Source organism: Myxine glutinosa, chromosome 11, assembly GCF_964187855.1.
Source record: "Myxine glutinosa chromosome 11, kmMyxGlut1.1, whole genome shotgun sequence".
In the NCBI taxonomy this organism is placed as follows: Eukaryota; Metazoa; Chordata; class Myxini; order Myxiniformes; family Myxinidae; genus Myxine; species Myxine glutinosa.
Window position 1 is genome coordinate 50,489,739 of NC_136271.1, and position 22,295 is coordinate 50,512,033.

Genomic DNA, 22,295 nt, shown 5'->3' on the forward strand with positions numbered 1-22,295 from the left:
TCGCACATGTGCCAGTGTTGAAAACCACAAATCGCAATTGGGTTTGTGTTGCAAAACCTCTTATCGCACTTGTGCTCGTGTTGCAAAACCACTTTCACACTTGTGGTAGTGTTGCAAAACCACTTTTACACCTGTGTTTGTGTTGCAAAACCACTTTTCGCACTTGTGTTAGTGTTGCAAAACCACTTTTTGCACTTGTGTTAGTGTTGCAAAACCATTTTCCGCACTTGTGCTGGTGTTTAAAACCACTTTCCACACTTGAGCTTGTGTTGCAGAACGACTTTCTGCACTTCTGCTGGCATTGAAAACCACTTTCCACAATTGAGCTTGTGTTGCAGAACCACTTTTCGCACTTGTGCTGGCGTTGAAAACCACATTTTGCACTTGTGTTATTGTTGCAAAACCATTTGTCTCACTTGTGTTGGTGTTGCAAAACCACTTTTACACTTGCGTTTGTGTTGCAAAACCACTTTCCACACTTGAGCTAGTGTTGCAGAACTACTTTTTGCACTTGTGTTAGTGTTGAAAAACCACTTTCCGCACTTGTGTTAGTGTTGCAATACCTCTTTTCGCACTTGTGCTGGCATTGAAAACCACTTTCCAGACTAGAGCTTGTGTTGCAGAACCACTTTTGTCACTTGTGCTGGCATTGAAAACCACTTTTTGCACATCTGCTAGTGTTGAAAACAACTTTTCGCGCTCCTGTTAGTGCTTAAAACCACTTTCTGCACTTGTGTTAGTGTTGCAAAACCATTTGTCTCACTTGTGTTGGTGTTGCAAAACCACTTTTTGCACTTGTGTTAGTGTTGCAAAACCATTTTCCGCACTTGTGCTGGCATTGAAAACCACTTTCCAGACTAGAGCTTGTGTTGCAGAACCACTTTTCTCACTTGTGCTGGCATTGAAAACCACTTTTTGCACTTGTGTTAGTGTTGCAAAACCACTTTCCACACTTGTGCTGGCATTGAAAACCACTTTTCACACATGTACTAGTATTGCAAAACCACTTTCTGCACTTGTGCTGGCATTGAAAACCACGTTTTGCACATCTGCTGGCATTGAAAACCACTTTTTGCACTTGTGTTAGTGTTGCAAAACCACTTTCCACACTTGTGCTGGCATTGAAAACCACTTTTCACACATGTACTAGTATTGCAAAACCACTTTCCGCACTCGTGCTGGTGTTGTAAACCACTTTTTGCACTTGTGTTAGTGTTGCAAATCCACTTTTGACACTTACATTAGTGTTGAAAACCACAATTCGCATTTGTCTTAGTGTTGCAAAACCACTTTTCACACTTGTGTTCGTGTTGCAATACCACTTTTCGCACACGTGCCAGTGTTGAAAACCACAAATCGCAATTGGGTTTGTGTTGCAAAACCTCTTATCGCACTAGTGCTCGTGTTGCAAAACCACTTTCACACTTGTGGTAGTGTTGCAAAACCACTTTTACACTTGTGTTTGTGTTGCAAAACCACTTTTCGCACTTGTGTTAATGTTGCAAAACCACTTTTTGCACTTGTGTTACAGTTGCAAAACCATTTTCCGCACTTGTGCTGGTGTTTAAAACCACTTTCCACACTTGAGCTGGTGTTGCAGAACGACTTTCTGCACTTGTGCTGGCATTGAAAACCACTTTCCACACTTGAGCTTGTGTTGCAGAACCACTTTTCGCACTTGTGCTGGCGTTGAAAACCACTTTTTGCACTTGTGTTATTGTTGCAAAACCATTTGTCTCACTTGTGTTGGTGTTGCAAAACCACTTTTACACTTGCGTTTGTGTTGCAAAACCACTTTTCACACTTGTGTTAGTGTTGCAAAACCACTTTTTGCACTTGTGTTAGTGTTGAAAAACCACTTTTTGCAATTGTGTTAGTGTTGCAAAACCATTTTCCGCACTTGTGCTGGTGTTTAAAAGCACTTTCCAGACTAGAGCTTGTGTTGCAGACCCACTTTTCTCACTGGTGCTGGCATTGAAAACCACTTTTTGCACATCTGCTAGTGTTGAAAACCACTTTTCGCGCTCCTGTTAGTGCTCAAAACCACTTTCTGCACTTGTGTTAGTGTTGCAAAACCATTTGTCTCACTTGTGTTAGTGTTGCAAAACGACTTTTCGCACTTGTGTTAGTGTTGCAAAACGACTTTTCGCACTTGTGTTGGCGTTGAAAACCACTTTCCACACTTGTGTTGCTGTTGCAAAACCACTTTTCGCACTTGTGCTGGCATTGAAAATCACTTTCCAGACTAGAGCTTGTGTTGCAGAACCACTTTTGTCACTTGTGCTGGCATTGAAAATCACTTTTTGCACTTGTGTTAGTGTTGCAAAATGACTTTTCACACTTGTGTTAGTGTTGCAAATCCACTTTTCACACTTGCGCTGGTGTTGAAAACCATAATTCGCATTTGTTTTAGTGTTGCAAAATGACTTTTCGCACTTGTGTTAGTGTTGCAAAACCATTTTCCGCACTTGTGCTGGTGTTTAAAACCACTTTCCACACTTGTGCTGGCATTGAAAACCACTTTTCACACATGTACTAGTATTGCAAAACCACTTTCTGCACTTGTGCTGGCGTTGAAAACCACGTTTTGCACATCTGTTAGTGTTGAAAACCACTTTTTGCACTTGTGTTAGTGTTGCAAAACCTCTTATCGCACTTGTGCTCGTGTTGCAAAACCACTTTCACACTTGTGGTAGTGTTGCAAAACCACTTTTACACTTGTGTTTGTGTTGCAAAACCACTTTTCGCACTTGTGTTAGTGTTGCAAAACCACTTTTTGCACTTGTGTTAGTGTTGCAAAACCATTTGTCTCACTTGTGTTGGTGTTGCAAAACCACTTTTTGCACTTGTGTTAGTGTTGCAAAACCATTTTCCGCACTTGTGCTGGCATTGAAAACCACTTTCCACACTTGAGCTTGTGTTGCAGGACCACTTTTCGAACTTGTGCTGGCATTGAAAACCACTTTTTGCACTTGTGTTATTGTTGCAAAAGCATTTGTCTCACTTGTGTTGGTGTTGCAAAACCACTTTTACACTTGCGTTTGTGTTGCAAAACCACTTTTCGCACTTGTGTTAGTGTTTCAAAACCACTTTTTGCACTTGTGTTAGTGTTGAAAAACCACTTTTTGCACTTGTGTTAGTGTTGCCAAACCATTTTCCGCACTTGTGCTGGTGTTTAAAACCACTTTCCACACTTGAGCTTGTGTTGCAGAAACACTTTTCGTACCTGTGCTGGCGTTGAAAACCACTTTTTGCACTTGTGTTAGTGTTGCAAAACCATTTGTCTCACTTGTGTTGCTGTTGCAAAACAACTTTTTGCACTTGTGCTGGCATTGAAAACCACTTTCCAGACTAGAGCTTGTGTTGCAGAACCACTTTTCTCACTGGTGCTGGCATTGAAAACCACTTTTTGCACATCTGCTAGTGTTGAAAACGACTTTTTTCGCTCCTGTTAGTGCTCAAAACCACTTTCTGCACTTGTGTTAGTGTTGCAAAACTACTTGTCTCACTTGTGTTAGTGTTCCAAACGACTTTTTGCACTTCTGTTAGTGTTGCAAAACGACTTTTCGCACTTGTGTTAGTGTTGCAAAACCTCTTATCGCACTTGTGCTGGTGTTTAAAACCACTTTCCACACTTGAGCTAGTGTTGCAGAACTACTTTCCGCACTTGTGCTTGCATTGAAAACCACTTTCCACACTTGTGTTGCTGTTGCAAAACCACTTTTCGCACTTGTGCTTGCATCGAAAACCACTTTCCAGACTAGAGCTTGTGTTGCAGAACCACTTTTGTCACTTGTGCTGGCCCCATCCAAAACCTTGATCTTTTCTACCCCCGCTAATTCACCCCAGATCCACCTTGTTTGAAATTCCAACTTCTTTCCTGGAAGTCCTGGCAGTGTCCATATGTTTTATACCTCTCCCACTGCCCCCTTCCCACGCCCCCCCCCCCCCCCCCCAAAGCCCTCGCCCTCTCTCAGATCTCTCGATGTCTCCATGTCTCTCGGTCCCTGCTCTCAAATGTTGTGTTTGTGTCCTTCCCCCTCTCTCCCCATCTTGTCTACCGCTCCCTATGTTATATGTTTTATGTGTCGGTTTGTCTTTCTGTGTGATTAATGTTCGCTCTTTCACGAGCCTCGATATTGTATACAAAAAAAAAAAAAAAAAAAAAAAAAAAAAATTGAAAACCACTTTTTGATATTGTGCTAGTGTTGCAAAACGACTTTTCACACTTGTGTTAGTGTTGCAAATCCACTTTTCACACTTGCGCTAGTGTTGAAAACCACAATTTGCATTTGTCTTAGTGTTGCAAAATGACTTTTCGCACTTGTGTTAGTGTTGCAAAACCATTTTCCACACTTGAGCTAGTGTTGCAGAACTACTTTTTGCACTTGTGTTAGTGTTGAAAAACCACTTTCCGCACTTGTGTTAGTGTTGCAATACCTCTTTTCGCACTTGTGCTGGCATTGAAAACCACTTTCCAGACTAGAGCTTGTGTTGCAGAACCACTTTTCTCACTTGTGCTGGCGTTGAAAACCACTTTTTGCACTTGTGTTAGTGTTGCAAAACCATTTGTCTCACTTGTGTTGGTGTTCCAAAACCACTTTTTGCACTTGTGTTAGTGTTGCAAAACCATTTTCCGCACTTGTGCTGGCATTGAAAACCACTTTCCAGACTAGAGCTTGTGTTGCAGAACCACTTTTGTCACTTGTGCTGGCATTGAAAACCACTTTTTGCACTTGTGTTAGTGTTGCAAAACGACTTTTCACACTTGTGTTCGTGTTGCAAATCCACTTTTCACACTTGCGCTAGTGTTGAAAACCACAATTCGCATTTGTCTTAGTGTTGCAAAACCACTTTTCACACTTGTGTTCGTGTTGCAATACCACTTTTCGCACATGTGCCAGTGTTGAAAACCACAAATCGCAATTGGGTTTGTGTTGCAAAACCTCTTATCGCACTTGTGCTCGTGTTGCAAAACCACTTTCACACTTGTGGTAGTGTTGCAAAACCACTTTTACACCTGTGTTTGTGTTGCAAAACCACTTTTCGCACTTGTGTTAGTGTTGCAAAACCACTTTTTGCACTTGTGTTAGTGTTGCAAAACCATTTTCCGCACTTGTGCTGGTGTTTAAAACCACTTTCCACACTTGAGCTTGTGTTGCAGAACGACTTTCTGCACTTCTGCTGGCATTGAAAACCACTTTCCACAATTGAGCTTGTGTTGCAGAACCACTTTTCGCACTTGTGCTGGCGTTGAAAACCACTTTTTGCACTTGTGTTATTGTTGCAAAACCATTTGTCTCACTTGTGTTGGTGTTGCAAAACCACTTTTACACTTGCGTTTGTGTTGCAAAACCACTTTCCACACTTGAGCTAGTGTTGCAGAACTACTTTTTGCACTTGTGTTAGTGTTGAAAAACCACTTTCCGCACTTGTGTTAGTGTTGCAATACCTCTTTTCGCACTTGTGCTGGCATTGAAAACCACTTTCCAGACTAGAGCTTGTGTTGCAGAACCACTTTTGTCACTTGTGCTGGCATTGAAAACCACTTTTTGCACATCTGCTAGTGTTGAAAACAACTTTTCGCGCTCCTGTTAGTGCTTAAAACCACTTTCTGCACTTGTGTTAATGTTGCAAAACCATTTGTCTCACTTGTGTTGGTGTTGCAAAACCACTTTTTGCACTTGTGTTAGTGTTGCAAAACCATTTTCCGCACTTGTGCTGGCATTGAAAACCACTTTCCAAACTAGAGCTTGTGTTGCAGAACCACTTTTCTCACTTGTGCTGGCATTGAAAACCACTTTTTGCACTTGTGTTAGTGTTGCAAAACCACTTTCCACACTTGTGCTGGCATTGAAAACCACTTTTCACACATGTACTAGTATTGCAAAACCACTTTCTGCACTTGTGCTGGCATTGAAAACCACGTTTTGCACATCTGCTGGCATTGAAAACCACTTTTTGCACTTGTGTTAGTGTTGCAAAACCACTTTCCACACTTGTGCTGGCATTGAAAACCACTTTTCACACATGTACTAGTATTGCAAAACCACTTTCCGCACTCGTGCTGGTGTTGTAAACCACTTTTTGCACTTGTGTTAGTGTTGCAAAACGACTTTTTACACTTGTGTTAGTGTTGCAAATCCACTTTTGACACTTACATTAGTGTTGAAAACCACAATTCGCATTTGTCTTAGTGTTGCAAAACCACTTTTCACACTTGTGTTCGTGTTGCAATACCACTTTTCGCACACGTGCCAGTGTTGAAAACCACAAATCGCAATTGGGTTTGTGTTGCAAAACCTCTTATCGCACTAGTGCTCGTGTTGCAAAACCACTTTCACACTTGTGGTAGTGTTGCAAAACCACTTTTACACTTGTGTTTGTGTTGCAAAACCACTTTTCGCACTTGTGTTAATGTTGCAAAACCACTTTTTGCACTTGTGTTACAGTTGCAAAACCATTTTCCGCACTTGTGCTGGTGTTTAAAACCACTTTCCACACTTGAGCTGGTGTTGCAGAACGACTTTCTGCACTTGTGCTGGCATTGAAAACCACTTTCCACACTTGAGCTTGTGTTGCAGAACCACTTTTCGCACTTGTGCTGGCGTTGAAAACCACTTTTTGCACTTGTGTTATTGTTGCAAAACCATTTGTCTCACTTGTGTTGGTGTTGCAAAACCACTTTTACACTTGCGTTTGTGTTGCAAAACCACTTTTCACACTTGTGTTAGATTTGCAAAACCACTTTTTGCACTTGTGTTAGTGTTGAAAAACCACTTTTTGCAATTGTGTTAGTGTTGCAAAACCATTTTCCGCACTTGTGCTGGTGTTTAAAAGCACTTTCCAGACTAGAGCTTGTGTTGCAGACCCACTTTTCTCACTGGTGCTGGCATTGAAAACCACTTTTTGCACATCTGCTAGTGTTGAAAACCACTTTTCGCGCTCCTGTTAGTGCTCAAAACCACTTTCTGCACTTGTGTTAGTGTTGCAAAACCATTTGTCTCACTTGTGTTAGTGTTGCAAAACGACTTTTCGCACTTGTGTTAGTGTTGCAAAACGACTTTTCGCACTTGTGTTGGCGTTGAAAACCACTTTCCACACTTGTGTTGCTGTTGCAAAACCACTTTTCGCACTTGTGCTGGCATTGAAAATCACTTTCCAGACTAGAGCTTGTGTTGCAGAACCACTTTTGTCACTTGTGCTGGCATTGAAAATCACTTTTTGCACTTGTGTTAGTGTTGCAAAATGACTTTTCACACTTGTGTTAGTGTTGCAAATCCACTTTTCACACTTGCGCTGGTGATGAAAACCATAATTCGCATTTGTTTTAGTGTTGCAAAATGACTTTTCGCACTTGTGTTAGTGTTGCAAAACCATTTTCCGCACTTGTGCTGGTGTTTAAAACCACTTTCCACACTTGTGCTGGCATTGAAAACCACTTTTCACACATGTACTAGTATTGCAAAACCACTTTCTGCACTTGTGCTGGCGTTGAAAACCACGTTTTGCACATCTGCTAGTGTTGAAAACCACTTTTTGCACTTGTGTTAGTGTTGCAAAACCTCTTATCGCACTTGTGCTCGTGTTGCAAAACCACTTTCACACTTGTGGTAGTGTTGCAAAACCACTTTTACACTTGTGTTTGTGTTGCAAAACCACTTTTCGCACTTGTGTTAGTGTTGCAAAACCACTTTTTGCACTTGTGTTAGTGTTGCAAAACCATTTGTCTCACTTGTGTTGGTGTTGCAAAACCACTTTTTGCACTTGTGTTAGTGTTGCAAAACCATTTTCCGCACTTGTGCTGGCATTGAAAACCACTTTCCACACTTGAGCTTGTGTTGCAGGACCACTTTTCGAACTTGTGCTGGCATTGAAAACCACTTTTTGCACTTGTGTTATTGTTGCAAAACCATTTGTCTCACTTGTGTTGGTGTTGCAAAACCACTTTTACACTTGCGTTTGTGTTGCAAAACCACTTTCCACACTTGAGCTAGTGTTGCAGAACTACTTTTTGCACTTGTGTTAGTGTTGAAAAACCACTTTCCGCACTTGTGTTAGTGTTGCAATACCTCTTTTCGCACTTGTGCTGGCATTGAAAACCACTTTCCAGACTAGAGCTTGTGTTGCAGAACCACTTTTGTCACTTGTGCTGGCATTGAAAACCACTTTTTGCACATCTGCTAGTGTTGAAAACAACTTTTCGCGCTCCTGTTAGTGCTTAAAACCACTTTCTGCACTTGTGTTAGTGTTGCAAAACCATTTGTCTCACTTGTGTTGGTGTTGCAAAACCACTTTTTGCACTTGTGTTAGTGTTGCAAAACCATTTTCCGCACTTGTGCTGGCATTGAAAACCACTTTCCAAACTAGAGCTTGTGTTGCAGAACCACTTTTCTCACTTGTGCTGGCATTGAAAACCACTTTTTGCACTTGTGTTAGTGTTGCAAAACCACTTTCCACACTTGTGCTGGCATTGAAAACCACTTTTCACACATGTACTAGTATTGCAAAACCACTTTCTGCACTTGTGCTGGCATTGAAAACCACGTTTTGCACATCTGCTGGCATTGAAAACCACTTTTTGCACTTGTGTTAGTGTTGCAAAACCACTTTCCACACTTGTGCTGGCATTGAAAACCACTTTTCACACATGTACTAGTATTGCAAAACCACTTTCCGCACTCGTGCTGGTGTTGTAAACCACTTTTTGCACTTGTGTTAGTGTTGCAAAACGACTTTTTACACTTGTGTTAGTGTTGCAAATCCACTTTTGACACTTACATTAGTGTTGAAAACCACAATTCGCATTTGTCTTAGTGTTGCAAAACCACTTTTCACACTTGTGTTCGTGTTGCAATACCACTTTTCGCACACGTGCCAGTGTTGAAAACCACAAATCGCAATTGGGTTTGTGTTGCAAAACCTCTTATCGCACTAGTGCTCGTGTTGCAAAACCACTTTCACACTTGTGGTAGTGTTGCAAAACCACTTTTACACTTGTGTTTGTGTTGCAAAACCACTTTTCGCACTTGTGTTAATGTTGCAAAACCACTTTTTGCACTTGTGTTACAGTTGCAAAACCATTTTCCGCACTTGTGCTGGTGTTTAAAACCACTTTCCACACTTGAGCTGGTGTTGCAGAACGACTTTCTGCACTTGTGCTGGCATTGAAAACCACTTTCCACACTTGAGCTTGTGTTGCAGAACCACTTTTCGCACTTGTGCTGGCGTTGAAAACCACTTTTTGCACTTGTGTTATTGTTGCAAAACCATTTGTCTCACTTGTGTTGGTGTTGCAAAACCACTTTTGCACTTGCGTTTGTGTTGCAAAACCACTTTTCACACTTGTGTTAGATTTGCAAAACCACTTTTTGCACTTGTGTTAGTGTTGAAAAACCACTTTTTGCAATTGTGTTAGTGTTGCAAAACCATTTTCCGCACTTGTGCTGGTGTTTAAAAGCACTTTCCAGACTAGAGCTTGTGTTGCAGACCCACTTTTCTCACTGGTGCTGGCATTGAAAACCACTTTTTGCACATCTGCTAGTGTTGAAAACCACTTTTCGCGCTCCTGTTAGTGCTCAAAACCACTTTCTGCACTTGTGTTAGTGTTGCAAAACCATTTGTCTCACTTGTGTTAGTGTTGCAAAACGACTTTTCGCACTTGTGTTAGTGTTGCAAAACGACTTTTCGCACTTGTGTTGGCGTTGAAAACCACTTTCCACACTTGTGTTGCTGTTGCAAAACCACTTTTCGCACTTGTGCTGGCATTGAAAATCACTTTCCAGACTAGAGCTTGTGTTGCAGAACCACTTTTGTCACTTGTGCTGGCATTGAAAATCACTTTTTGCACTTGTGTTAGTGTTGCAAAATGACTTTTCACACTTGTGTTAGTGTTGCAAATCCACTTTTCACACTTGCGCTGGTGATGAAAACCATAATTCGCATTTGTTTTAGTGTTGCAAAATGACTTTTCGCACTTGTGTTAGTGTTGCAAAACCATTTTCCGCACTTGTGCTGGTGTTTAAAACCACTTTCCACACTTGTGCTGGCATTGAAAACCACTTTTCACACATGTACTAGTATTGCAAAACCACTTTCTGCACTTGTGCTGGCGTTGAAAACCACGTTTTGCACATCTGCTAGTGTTGAAAACCACTTTTTGCACTTGTGTTAGTGTTGCAAAACCTCTTATCGCACTTGTGCTCGTGTTGCAAAACCACTTTCGCACTTGTGGTAGTGTTGCAAAACCACTTTTACACTTGTGTTTGTGTTGCAAAACCACTTTTCGCACTTGTGTTAGTGTTGCAAAACCACTTTTTGCACTTGTGTTAGTGTTGCAAAACCATTTGTCTCACTTGTGTTGGTGTTGCAAAACCACTTTTTGCACTTGTGTTAGTGTTGCAAAACCATTTTCCGCACTTGTGCTGGCATTGAAAACCACTTTCCACACTTGAGCTTGTGTTGCAGGACCACTTTTCGAACTTGTGCTGGCATTGAAAACCACTTTTTGCACTTGTGTTATTGTTGCAAAAGCATTTGTCTCACTTGTATTGGTGTTGCAAAACCACTTTTACACTTGCGTTTGTGTTGCAAAACCACTTTTCGCACTTGTGTTAGTGTTTCAAAACCACTTTTTGCACTTGTGTTAGTGTTGAAAAACCACTTTTTGCACTTGTGTTAGTGTTGCCAAACCATTTTCCGCACTTGTGCTGGTGTTTAAAACCACTTTCCACACTTGAGCTTGTGTTGCAGAAACACTTTTCGTACCTGTGCTGGCGTTGAAAACCACTTTTTGCACTTGTGTTAGTGTTGCAAAACCATTTGTCTCACTTGTGTTGCTGTTGCAAAACAACTTTTTGCACTTGTGCTGGCATTGAAAACCACTTTCCAGACTAGAGCTTGTGTTGCAGAACCACTTTTCTCACTGGTGCTGGCATTGAAAACCACTTTTTGCACATCTGCTAGTGTTGAAAACGACTTTTTTCGCTCCTGTTAGTGCTCAAAACCACTTTCTGCACTTGTGTTAGTGTTGCAAAACTACTTGTCTCACTTGTGTTAGTGTTCCAAACGACTTTTTGCACTTCTGTTAGTGTTGCAAAACGACTTTTCGCACTTGTGTTAGTGTTGCAAAACCTCTTATCGCACTTGTGCTGGTGTTTAAAACCACTTTCCACACTTGAGCTAGTGTTGCAGAACTACTTTCCGCACTTGTGCTTGCATTGAAAACCACTTTCCACACTTGTGTTGCTGTTGCAAAACCACTTTTCGCACTTGTGCTTGCATCGAAAACCACTTTCCAGACTAGAGCTTGTGTTGCAGAACCACTTTTGTCACTTGTGCTGGCCCCATCCAAAACCTTGATCTTTTCTACCCCCGCTAATTCACCCCAGATCCACCTTGTTTGAAATTCCAACTTCTTTCCTGGAAGTCCTGGCAGTGTCCATATGTTTTATACCTCTCCCACTGCCCCCTTCCCACGCCCCCCCCCCCCCCCAAAGCCCTCGCCCTCTCTCAGATCTCTCGATGTCTCCATGTCTCTCGGTCCCTGCTCTCAAATGTTGTGTTTGTGTCCTTCCCCCTCTCTCCCCATCTTGTCTACCGCTCCCTATGTTATATGTTTTATGTGTCGGTTTGTCTTTCTGTGTGATTAATGTTCGCTCTTTCACGAGCCTCGATATTGTATACAAAAAAAAAAAAAAAAAAATTGAAAACCACTTTTTGATATTGTGCTAGTGTTGCAAAACGACTTTTCACACTTGTGTTAGTGTTGCAAATCCACTTTTCACACTTGCGCTAGTGTTGAAAACCACAATTTGCATTTGTCTTAGTGTTGCAAAATGACTTTTCGCACTTGTGTTAGTGTTGCAAAACCATTTTCCACACTTGAGCTAGTGTTGCAGAACTACTTTTTGCACTTGTGTTAGTGTTGAAAAACCACTTTCCGCACTTGTGTTAGTGTTGCAATACCTCTTTTCGCACTTGTGCTGGCATTGAAAACCACTTTCCAGACTAGAGCTTGTGTTGCAGAACCACTTTTGTCACTTGTGCTGGCATTGAAAACCACTTTTTGCACATATGCTTGTGTTGAAAACCACTTTTCGCGCTCCTGTTAGTGCTTAAAACCACTTTCTGCACTTGTGTTAGTGTTGCAAAACCATTTGTCTCACTTGTGTTGGTGTTGCAAAACCACTTTTTGCACTTGTGTTAGTGTTGCAAAACCATTTTCCGCACTTGTGCTGGCATTGAAAACCACTTTCCAGACTAGAGCTTGTGTTGCAGAACCACTTTTCTGACTTGTGCTGGCATTGAAAACCACTTTTTGCACTTGTGTTAGTGTTGCAAAACCACTTTCCACACTTGTGCTGGCATTGAAAACCACTTTTCACACATGTACTAGTATTGCAAAACCACTTTCTGCACTTGTGCTGGCATTGAAAACCACGTTTTGCACATCTGCTAGTGTTGAAAAGCACTTTTTGCACTTGTGTTAGTGTTGCAAACCACTTTCCACACTTGTGCTGGTGTTGTAAACCACTTTTTGCACTTGTGTTAGTGTTGCAAAACGACTTTTTACACTTGTGTTAGTGTTGCAATTCCACTTTTGACACTTGCATTAGTGTTGAAAACCACAATTCGCATTTGGCTTCGTGTTGCAAAACCACTTTTCACACTTGTGTTCGTGTTGCAATACCACTTTTCGCACACGTGCCCTATTTGAAAACCACAAATCGCAATTGGGTTTGTGTTGCAAAACCTCTTATCGCACTTGTGCTCGTGTTGCAAAACCACTTTCACACTTGTGGTAGTGTTGCAAAACCACTTTTACACTTGTGTTTGTGTTGCAAAACCACTTTTCGCACTTGTGTTAATGTTGCAAAACCACTTTTTGCACTTGTGTTAGTGTTGCAAAACCATTTTCCGCACTTGTGCTGGTGTTTAAAACCACTTTCCACACTTGTGCTCGTGTTGCAGAACCACTTTTCGCACTTGTGCTGGCGTTGAAAACCACTTTTTGCACTTGTGTTATTGTTGCAAAACCATTTGTCTCACTTGTGTTGGTGTTGCAAAACCACTTTTACACTTGCGTTTGTGTTGCAAAACCACTTTTCACACTTGTGTTAGTGTTGCAGAACCACTTTTTGCACTTGTGTTAGTGTTGAAAAACCACTTTTTGCAATTGTGTTAGTGTTGCAAAACCATTTTCCGCACTTGTGCTGGTGTTTAAAACCACTTTTTGCACTTGTGTTAGTGTTGGAAAACCATTTGTCTCACTTGTGTTGCTGTTGCAAAACAACTTTTTGCACTTGTGCTGGCATTGAAAAGCACTTTCCAGACTAGAGCTTGTGTTGCAGACCCACTTTTCTCACTGGTGCTGGCATTGAAAACCACTTTTTGCACATCTGCTAGTGTTGAAAACCACTTTTCGCGCTCCTGTTAGTGCTCAAAACCACTTTCTGCACTTGGGTTAGTGTTGCAAAACCATTTGTCTCACTTGTGTTAGTGTTGCAAAACGACTTTTCGCACTTGTGTTAGTGTTGCAAAACGACTTTTCGCACTTGTGTTGGCGTTGCAAAACCTCTTATCGCACTTGTGCTGGTGTTTAAAACCACTTTCCACACTTGAACTAGTGTTGCAGAACTACTTTCAGCACTTGTGCTGGCATTGAAAACCACTTTCCACACTTGTGTTGCTGTTGCAAAACCACTTTTCGCACTTGTGCTGGCATTGAAAATCACTTTCCAGACTAGAGCTTGTGTTGCAGAACCACTTTTGTCACTTGTGCTGGCATTGAAAACCACTTTTTGCACTTGTGTTAGTGTTGCAAAACGACTTTTCACACTTGTGTTAGTGTTGCAAATCCACTTTTCACACTTGCGCTGGTGTTGAAAACCATAATTCGCATTTGTCTTAGTGTTGCAAAATGACTTTTCGCACTTGTGTTAGTGTTGCAAAACCATTTTCCGCACTTGTGCTGGTGTTTAAAACCACTTTCCACACTTGTGCTGGCATTGAAAACCACTTTTCACACATGTACTAGTATTGCAAAACCATTTTCCGCACTTGTGCTGGTGTTTAAAACCACTTTCCACACTTGTGCTGTCGTTGAAAACCACGTTTTGCACATCTGCTAGTGTTGAAATCCACTTTTTGCACTTGTGTTAGTGTTGCAAAACCTCTTATCGCACTTGTGCTTGTGTTGCAAAACCACTTTCACACTTGTGGTAGTGTTGCAAAACCACTTTTACACTTGTGTTTGTGTTGCAAAACCATTTGTCTCACTTGTGTTGGTGTTGCAAAACCACTTTTTGCACTTGTGTTAGTGTTGCAAAACCATTTTCTGCACTTGTGCTGGCATTGAAAACCACTTTCCACACTTGAGCTTGTGTTGCAGAACCACTTTTTGAACTTGTGCTGGCGTTGAAAACCACTTTTTGCACTTGTGTTATTGTTGCAAAACCATTTGTCTCACTTGTGTTGGTGTTGCAAAACCACTTTTACACTTGCGTTTGTGTTGCAAAACCACTTTTCGCACTTGTGTTAGTGTTGCAAAACCACTTTTTGCACTTGTGTTAGTGTTGAAAAACCACTTTTTGCACATGTGTTAGTGTTGCATAACCATTTTCCGCACTTGTGCTGGTGTTTAAAACCACTTTCCACACTTGAGCTTGTGTTGCAGGACCACTTTTCGTACCTGTGCTGGCGTTGAAAACCACTTTTTGCACTTGTGCTGGCATTGAAAACCACTTTCCAGACTAGAGCTTGTGTTGCAGAACCACTTTTCTCACTGGTGCTGGCATTGAAAACCACTTTTTGCACATCTGCTAGTGTTGGAAACCACTTTTTGCGCTCCTGTTAGTGCTCAAAACCACTTTCTGCACTTGTGTTAGTGTTGCAAAACTACTTGTCTCACTTGTGTTAGTGTTGCAAAACGACTTTTTGCACTTCTGTTAGTGTTGCAAAACGACTTTTCGCACTTGTGTTAGTGTTGCAAAACCTCTTATCGCACTTGTGTTGGTGTTTAAAACCACTTTCCACACTTGAGCTAGTGTTGCAGAACTACTTTCCGCACTTGTGCTTGCATTAAAAACCACTTTCCAGACTAGAGCTTGTGTTGCAGAACCACTTTTGTCACTTGTGCTGGCATTGAAAACCACTTTTTGATATTGTGTTAGTGTTGCAAAACGACTTTTCACACTTGTGTTAGTGTTGCAAATCCACTTTTCACACTTGCGCTAGTGTTGAAAACCACTTTCTGCACTTGTGTTAGTGTTGAAAAACCACTTTTTGCACTTGTGTTAGTGTTGCCAAACCATTTTCCGCATTTGTGCTGGTGTTTAAAACCACTTTCCACACTTGAGCTTGTGTTGCAGAACCACTTTTCGTACCTGTGCTGGCGTTGAAAACCACTTTTTGCACTTGTGTTAGTGTTGCAAAACCATTTGTCTCACTTGTGTTGCTGTTGCAAAAGAACTTTTTGCACTTGTGCTGGCATTTAAAACCACTTTCCAGACTAGAGCTTGTGTTGCAGAACCACTTTTCTCACTGGTGCTGGCATTGAAAACCACTTTTTGCACATCTGCTAGTGTTGAAAACTACTTTTTTCGCTCCTGTTAGTGCTCAAAACCACTTTCTGCACTTGTGTTAGTGTTGCAAAACTACTTGTCTCACTTGTGTTAGTGTTCCAAACGACTTTTTGCACTTCTGTTAGTGTTGCAAAACGACTTTTCGCACTTGTGTTAGTGTTGCAAATCCTCTTATCGCACTTGTCCTGGTGTTTAAAACCACTTTCCACACTTGAGCTAGTGTTGCAGAACTACTTTCCGCACTTGTGCTTGCATTGAAAACCACTTTCCACACTTGTGTTGCTGTTGCAAAACCACTTTTCGCACTTGTGCTTGCATTGAAAACCACTTTCCAGACTAGAGCTTGTGTTGCAGAACCACTTTTGTCACTTGTGCTGGCATTGAAAACCACTTTTTGATATTGTGCTAGTGTTGCAAAACGACTTTTCACACTTGTGTTAGTGTTGCAAATCCACTTTTCACACTTGCGCTAGTGTTGAAAACCACAATTTGCATTTGTCTTAGTGTTGCAAAATGACTTTTCGCACTTGTGTTAGTGTTGCAAAACCATTTTCCACACTTGAGCTAGTGTTGCAGAACTACTTTTTGCACTTGTGTTAGTGTTGAAAAACCACTTTCCGCACTTGTGTTAGTGTTGCAATACCTCTTTTCGCACTTGTGCTGGCATTGAAAACCACTTTCCAGACTAGAGCTTGTGTTGCAGAACCACTTTTGTCACTTGTGCTGGCATTGAAAACCACTTTTTGCACATATGCTTGTGTTGAAAACCACTTTTCGCGCTCCTGTTAGTGCTTAAAACCACTTTCTGCACTTGTGTTAGTGTTGCAAAACCATTTGTCTCACTTGGTTGGTGTTGCAAAACCACTTTTTGCACTTGTGTTAGTGTTGCAAAACCACTTTCCACACTTGTGCTGGCATTGAAAACCACTTTTTGCACATGTACTAGTATTGCAAAACCACTTTCTGCACTTGTGCTGGCATTGAAAACCACGTTTTGCACATCTGCTAGTGTTGAAAAGCACTTTTTGCACTTGTGTTAGTGTTGCAAAACCACTTTCCACACTTGTGCTGGCATTGAAAACCACTTTTTGCACATGTACTAGTATTGCAAAACCACTTTCTGCACTTGTGCTGGCATTGAAAACCACGTTTTGCACATCTGCTAGTGTTGTAAACCACTTTTTGCACTTGTGCTAGTGTTGCAAAACGACTTTTTACACTTGTGTTAGTGTTGCAATTCCACTTTTGACACTTGCATTAGTATTGAAAACCACAATTCGCATTTGGCTTAGTGTTGCAAAACCACTTTTCACACTTGTGTTCGTGTTGCAATACCACTTTTCGCACACGTGCCAGTGTTGAAAACCACAAATCGCAATTGGGTTTGTGTTGCAAAACCTCTTATCGCACTTGTGCTCGTGTTGCAAAACCACTTTCACACTTGTGGTAGTGTTGCAAAACCACTTTTACACTTGTGTTTGTGTTGCAAAACCACTTTTCGCACTTGTGTTAATGTTGCAAAACCACTTTTTGCACTTGTGTTAGTGTTGCAAAACCATTTTCCGCACTTGTGCTGGTGTTTAAAACCACTTTCCACACTTGAGCTGGTGTTGCAGAACCACTTTTCGCACTTGTGCTGGCGTTGAAAACCACTTTTTGCACTTGTGTTATTGTTGCAAAACCATTTGTCTCACTTGTGTTGGTGTTGCAAAACCACTTTTACACTTGCGTTTGTGTTGCAAAACCACTTTTACACTTGCATTCTGTGTTGCAAAACCACTTTTCACACTTGTGTTAGTGTTGCAAAACCACTTTTTGCAATTGTGTTAGTGTTGAAAAACCACTTTTTGCAATTGTGTTAGTGTTGCAAAACCATTTTCCGCACTTGTGCTGGTGTTTAAAACCACTTTTTGCACTTGTGTTATTGTTGCAAAACCATTTGTCTCACTTGTGTTGCTGTTGCAAAACAACTTTTTGCACTTGTGCTGGCATTGAAAAGCACTTTCCAGACTAGAGCTTGTGTTGCAGACCCACTTTTCTCACTGGTGCTGGCATTGAAAACCACTTTTTGCACATCTGCTAGTGTTGAAAACCACTTTTCGCGCTCCTGTTAGTGCTCAAAACCACTTTCTGCACTTGGGTTAGTGTTGCAAAACCATTTGTCTCACTTGTGTTAGTGTTGCAAAACGACTTTTCGCACTTGTGTTGGCGTTGCAAAACCTCTTATCGCACTTGTGCTGGTGTTTAAAACCACTTTCCACACTTGAACTAGTGTTGCAGAACTACTTTCAGCACTTGTGCTGGCATTGAAAACCACTTTCCACACTTGTGTTGCTGTTGCAAAACCACTTTTCGCACTTGTGCTGGTATTGAAATTCACTTTCCAGACTAGAGCTTGTGTTGCAGAACCACTTTTGTCACTTGTGCTGGCATTGAAAACCACTTTTCACACTTGTGTTAGTGTTGCAAAACGACTTTTCACACTTGTGTTAGTGTTGCAAATCCACTTTTCACACTTGCGCTGGTGTTGAAAACCATAATTCGCATTTGTCTTAGTGTTGCAAAATGACTTTTCGCACTTGTGCTGGTGTTTAAAACCACTTTCCACACTTGTGCTGGCATTGAAAACCACTTTTCACACATGTACTAGTATTGCAAAACCACTTTCTGCACTTGTGCTGGCGTTGAAAACCACGTTTTGCACATCTGCTAGTGTTGAAATCCACTTTTTGCACTTGTGTTAGTGTTGCAAAACCTCTTATCGCACTTGTGCTTGTGTTGCAAAACCACTTTCACACTTGTGGTAGTGTTGCAAAACCACTTTTACACTTGTGTTTGTGTTGCAAAACCATTTGTCTCACTTGTGTTGGTGTTGCAAAACCACTTTTTGCACTTGTGTTAGTGTTGCAAAACCATTTTCCGCACTTGTGCTGGCATTGAAAACCACTTTCCACACTTGAGCTTGTGTTGCAGAACCACTTTTTGAACTTGTGCTGGCGTTGAAAACCACTTTTTGCACTTGTGTTATTGTTGCAAAACCATTTGTCTCACTTGTGTTGGTGTTGCAAAACCACTTTTACACTTGCGTTTGTGTTGCAAAACCACTTTTCGCACTTGTGTTAGTGTTGCAAAACCACTTTTTGCACTTGTGTTAGTGTTGAAAAACCACTTTTTGCACATGTGTTAGTGTTGCAAAACCATTTTCCGCACTTGTGCTGGTGTTTAAAACCACTTTCCACACTTGAGCTTGTGTTGCAGGACCACTTTTCGTACCTGTGCTGGCGTTGAAAACCACTTTTTGCACTTGCACTTGTGTTAGTGTTGCAAAACCATTTGTCTCACTTGTGTTGCTGTTGCAAAACAACTTTTTGCACTTGTGCTGGCATTGAAAACCACTTTCCAGACTAGAGCTTGTGTTGCAGAACCACTTTTCTCACTGGTGCTGGCATTGAAAACCACTTTTTGCACATCTGCTAGTGTTGGAAACCACTTTTTGCGCTCCTGTTAGTGCTCAAAACCACTTTCTGCACTTGTGTTAGTGTTGCAAAACTACTTGTCTCACTTGTATTAGTGTTGCAAAACGACTTTTTGCACTTCTGTTAGTGTTGCAAAACGACTTTTCGCACTTGTGTTGGTGTTTAAAACCACTTTCCACACTTGAGCCAGTGTTGCAGAACTACTTTCCGCACTTGTGCTTGCATTGAAAACCACTTTCCACACTTGTGTTGCTGTTGCAAAACCACTTTTCGCACTTGTGCTTGCATTAAAAACCACTTTCCAGACTAGAGCTTGTGTTGCAGAACCACTTTTGTCACTTGTGCTGGCATTGAAAACCACTTTTTGATATTGTGTTAGTGTTGCAAAACGACTTTTCACACTTGTGTTAGTGTTGCAAATCCACTTTTCACACTTGCGCTAGTGTTGAAAACCACTTTCTGCACTTGTGTTAGTGTTGAAAAACCACTTTTTGCACTTGTGTTAGTGTTGCCAAACCATTTTCTGCACTTGTGCTGGTGCTTAAAACCACTTTCCACACTTGAGCTTGTGTTGCAGAACCACTTTTCGTACCTGTGCTGGCGTTGAAAACCACTTTTTGCACTTGTGTTAGTGTTGCAAAACCATTTGTCTCACTTGTGTTGCTGTTGCAAAACAACTTTTTGCACTTGTGCTGGCATTGAAAACCACTTTCCAGACTAGAGCTTGTGTTGCAGAACCACTTTTCTCACTGGTGCTGGCATTGAAAACCACTTTTTGCACATCTGCTAGTGTTGAAAACCACTTTTTTCGCTCCTGTTAGTGCTCAAAACCACTTTCTGCACTTGTGTTAGTGTTGCAAAACTACTTGTCTCACTTGTGTTAGTGTTCCAAACGACTTTTTGCACTTCTGTTAGTGTTGCAAAACGACTTTTCGCACTTGTGTTAGTGTTGCAAAACCTCTTATCGCACTTGTGCTGGTGTTTAAAACCACTTTCCACACTTGAGCTAGTGTTGCAGAACTTCTTTCCGCACTTGTGCTTGCATTGAAAACCACTTTCCAGACTAGAGCTTGTGTTGCAGAACCACTTTTGTCACTTGTGCTGGCATTGAAAACCACTTTTTGATATTGTGCTCGTGTTGCAAAACGACTTTTCACACTTGTGTTAGTGTTGCAAATCCACTTTTCACACTTGCGCTAGTGTTGAAAACCACAATTTGCATTTGTCTTAGTGTTGCAAAATGACTTTTCGCACTTGTGTTAGTGTTGCAAAACCATTTTCCACACTTGAGCTAGTGTTGCAGAACTACTTTTTGCACTTGTGTTAGTGTTGAAAAACCACTTTCCGCACTTGTGTTAGTGTTGCAATACCTCTTTTCTCACTGGTGCTGGCATTGAAAACCACTTTTTGCACATCTGCTAGTGTTGAAAACCACTTTTCGCGCTCCTGTTAGTGCTCAAAACCACTTTCTGCACTTGGGTTAGTGTTGCAAAACCATTTGTCTCACTTGTGTTAGTGTTGCAAAACGACTTTTCGCACTTGTGTTAGTGTTGCAAAACGACTTTTCGCACTTGTGTTGGCGTTGCAAAACCTCTTATCGCACTTGTGCTGGTGTTTAAAACCACTTTCCACACTTGAACTAGTGTTGCAGAACTACTTTCAGCACTTGTGCTGGCATTGAAAACCACTTTCCACACTTGTGTTGCTGTTGCAAAACCACTTTTCGCACTTGTGCTGGCATTGAAAATCACTTTCCAGACTAGAGCTTGTGTTGCAGAACCACTTTTGTCACTTGTGCTGGCATTGAAAACCACTTTTTGCACTTGTGTTAGTGTTGCAAAACGACTTTTCACACTTGTGTTAGTGTTGCAAATCCACTTTTCACACTTGCGCTGGTGTTGAAAACCATAATTCGCATTTGTCTTAGTGTTGCAAAATGACTTTTCGCACTTGTGTTAGTGTTGCAAAACCATTTTCCGCACTTGTGCTGGTGTTTAAAACCACTTTCCACACTTGTGCTGGCATTGAAAACCACTTTTCACACATGTACTAGTATTGCAAAACCACTTTCTGCACTTGTGCTGGCGTTGAAAACCACGTTTTGCACATCTGCTAGTGTTGAAATCCACTTTTTGCACTTGTGTTAGTGTTGCAAAACCTCTTATCGCACTTGTGCTTGTGTTGCAAAACCACTTTCACACTTGTGGTAGTGTTGCAAAACCACTTTTACACTTGTGTTTGTGTTGCAAAACCATTTGTCTCACTTGTGTTGGTGTTGCAAAACCACTTTTTGCACTTGTGTTAGTGTTGCAAAACCATTTTCTGCACTTGTGCTGGCATTGAAAACCACTTTCCACACTTGAGCTTGTGTTGCAGAACCACTTTTTGAACTTGTGCTGGCGTTGAAAACCACTTTTTGCACTTGTGTTATTGTTGCAAAACCATTTGTCTCACTTGTGTTGGTGTTGCAAAACCACTTTTACACTTGCGTTTGTGTTGCAAAACCACTTTTCGCACTTGTGTTAGTGTTACAAAACCACTTTTTGCACTTGTGTTAGTGTTGAAAAACCACTTTTTGCACATGTGTTAGTGTTGCATAACCATTTTCCGCACTTGTGCTGGTGTTTAAAACCACTTTCCACACTTGAGCTTGTGTTGCAGGACCACTTTTCGTACCTGTGCTGGCGTTGAAAACCACTTTTTGCACTTGTGTTAGTGTTGCAAAACCATTTGTCTCACTTGTGTTGCTGTTGCAAAACAACTTTTTGCACTTGTGCTGGCATTGAAAACCACTTTCCAGACTAGAGCTTGTGTTGCAGAACCACTTTTCTCACTGGTGCTGGCATTGAAAACCACTTTTTGCACATCTGCTAGTGTTGGAAACCACTTTTTGCGCTCCTGTTAGTGCTCAAAACCACTTTCTGCACTTGTGTTAGTGTTGCAAAACTACTTGTCTCACTTGTGTTAGTGTTGCAAAACGACTTTTTGCACTTCTGTTAGTGTTGCAAAACGACTTTTCGCACTTGTGTTAGTGTTGCAAAACCTCTTATCGCACTTGTGTTGGTGTTTAAAACCACTTTCCACACTTGAGCTAGTGTTGCAGAACTACTTTCCGCACTTGTGCTTGCATTGAAAACCACTTTCCACACTTGTGTTGCTGTTGCAAAACCACTTTTCGCACTTGTGCTTGCATTGAAAACCACTTTCCAGACTAGAGCTTGTGTTGCAGAACCAC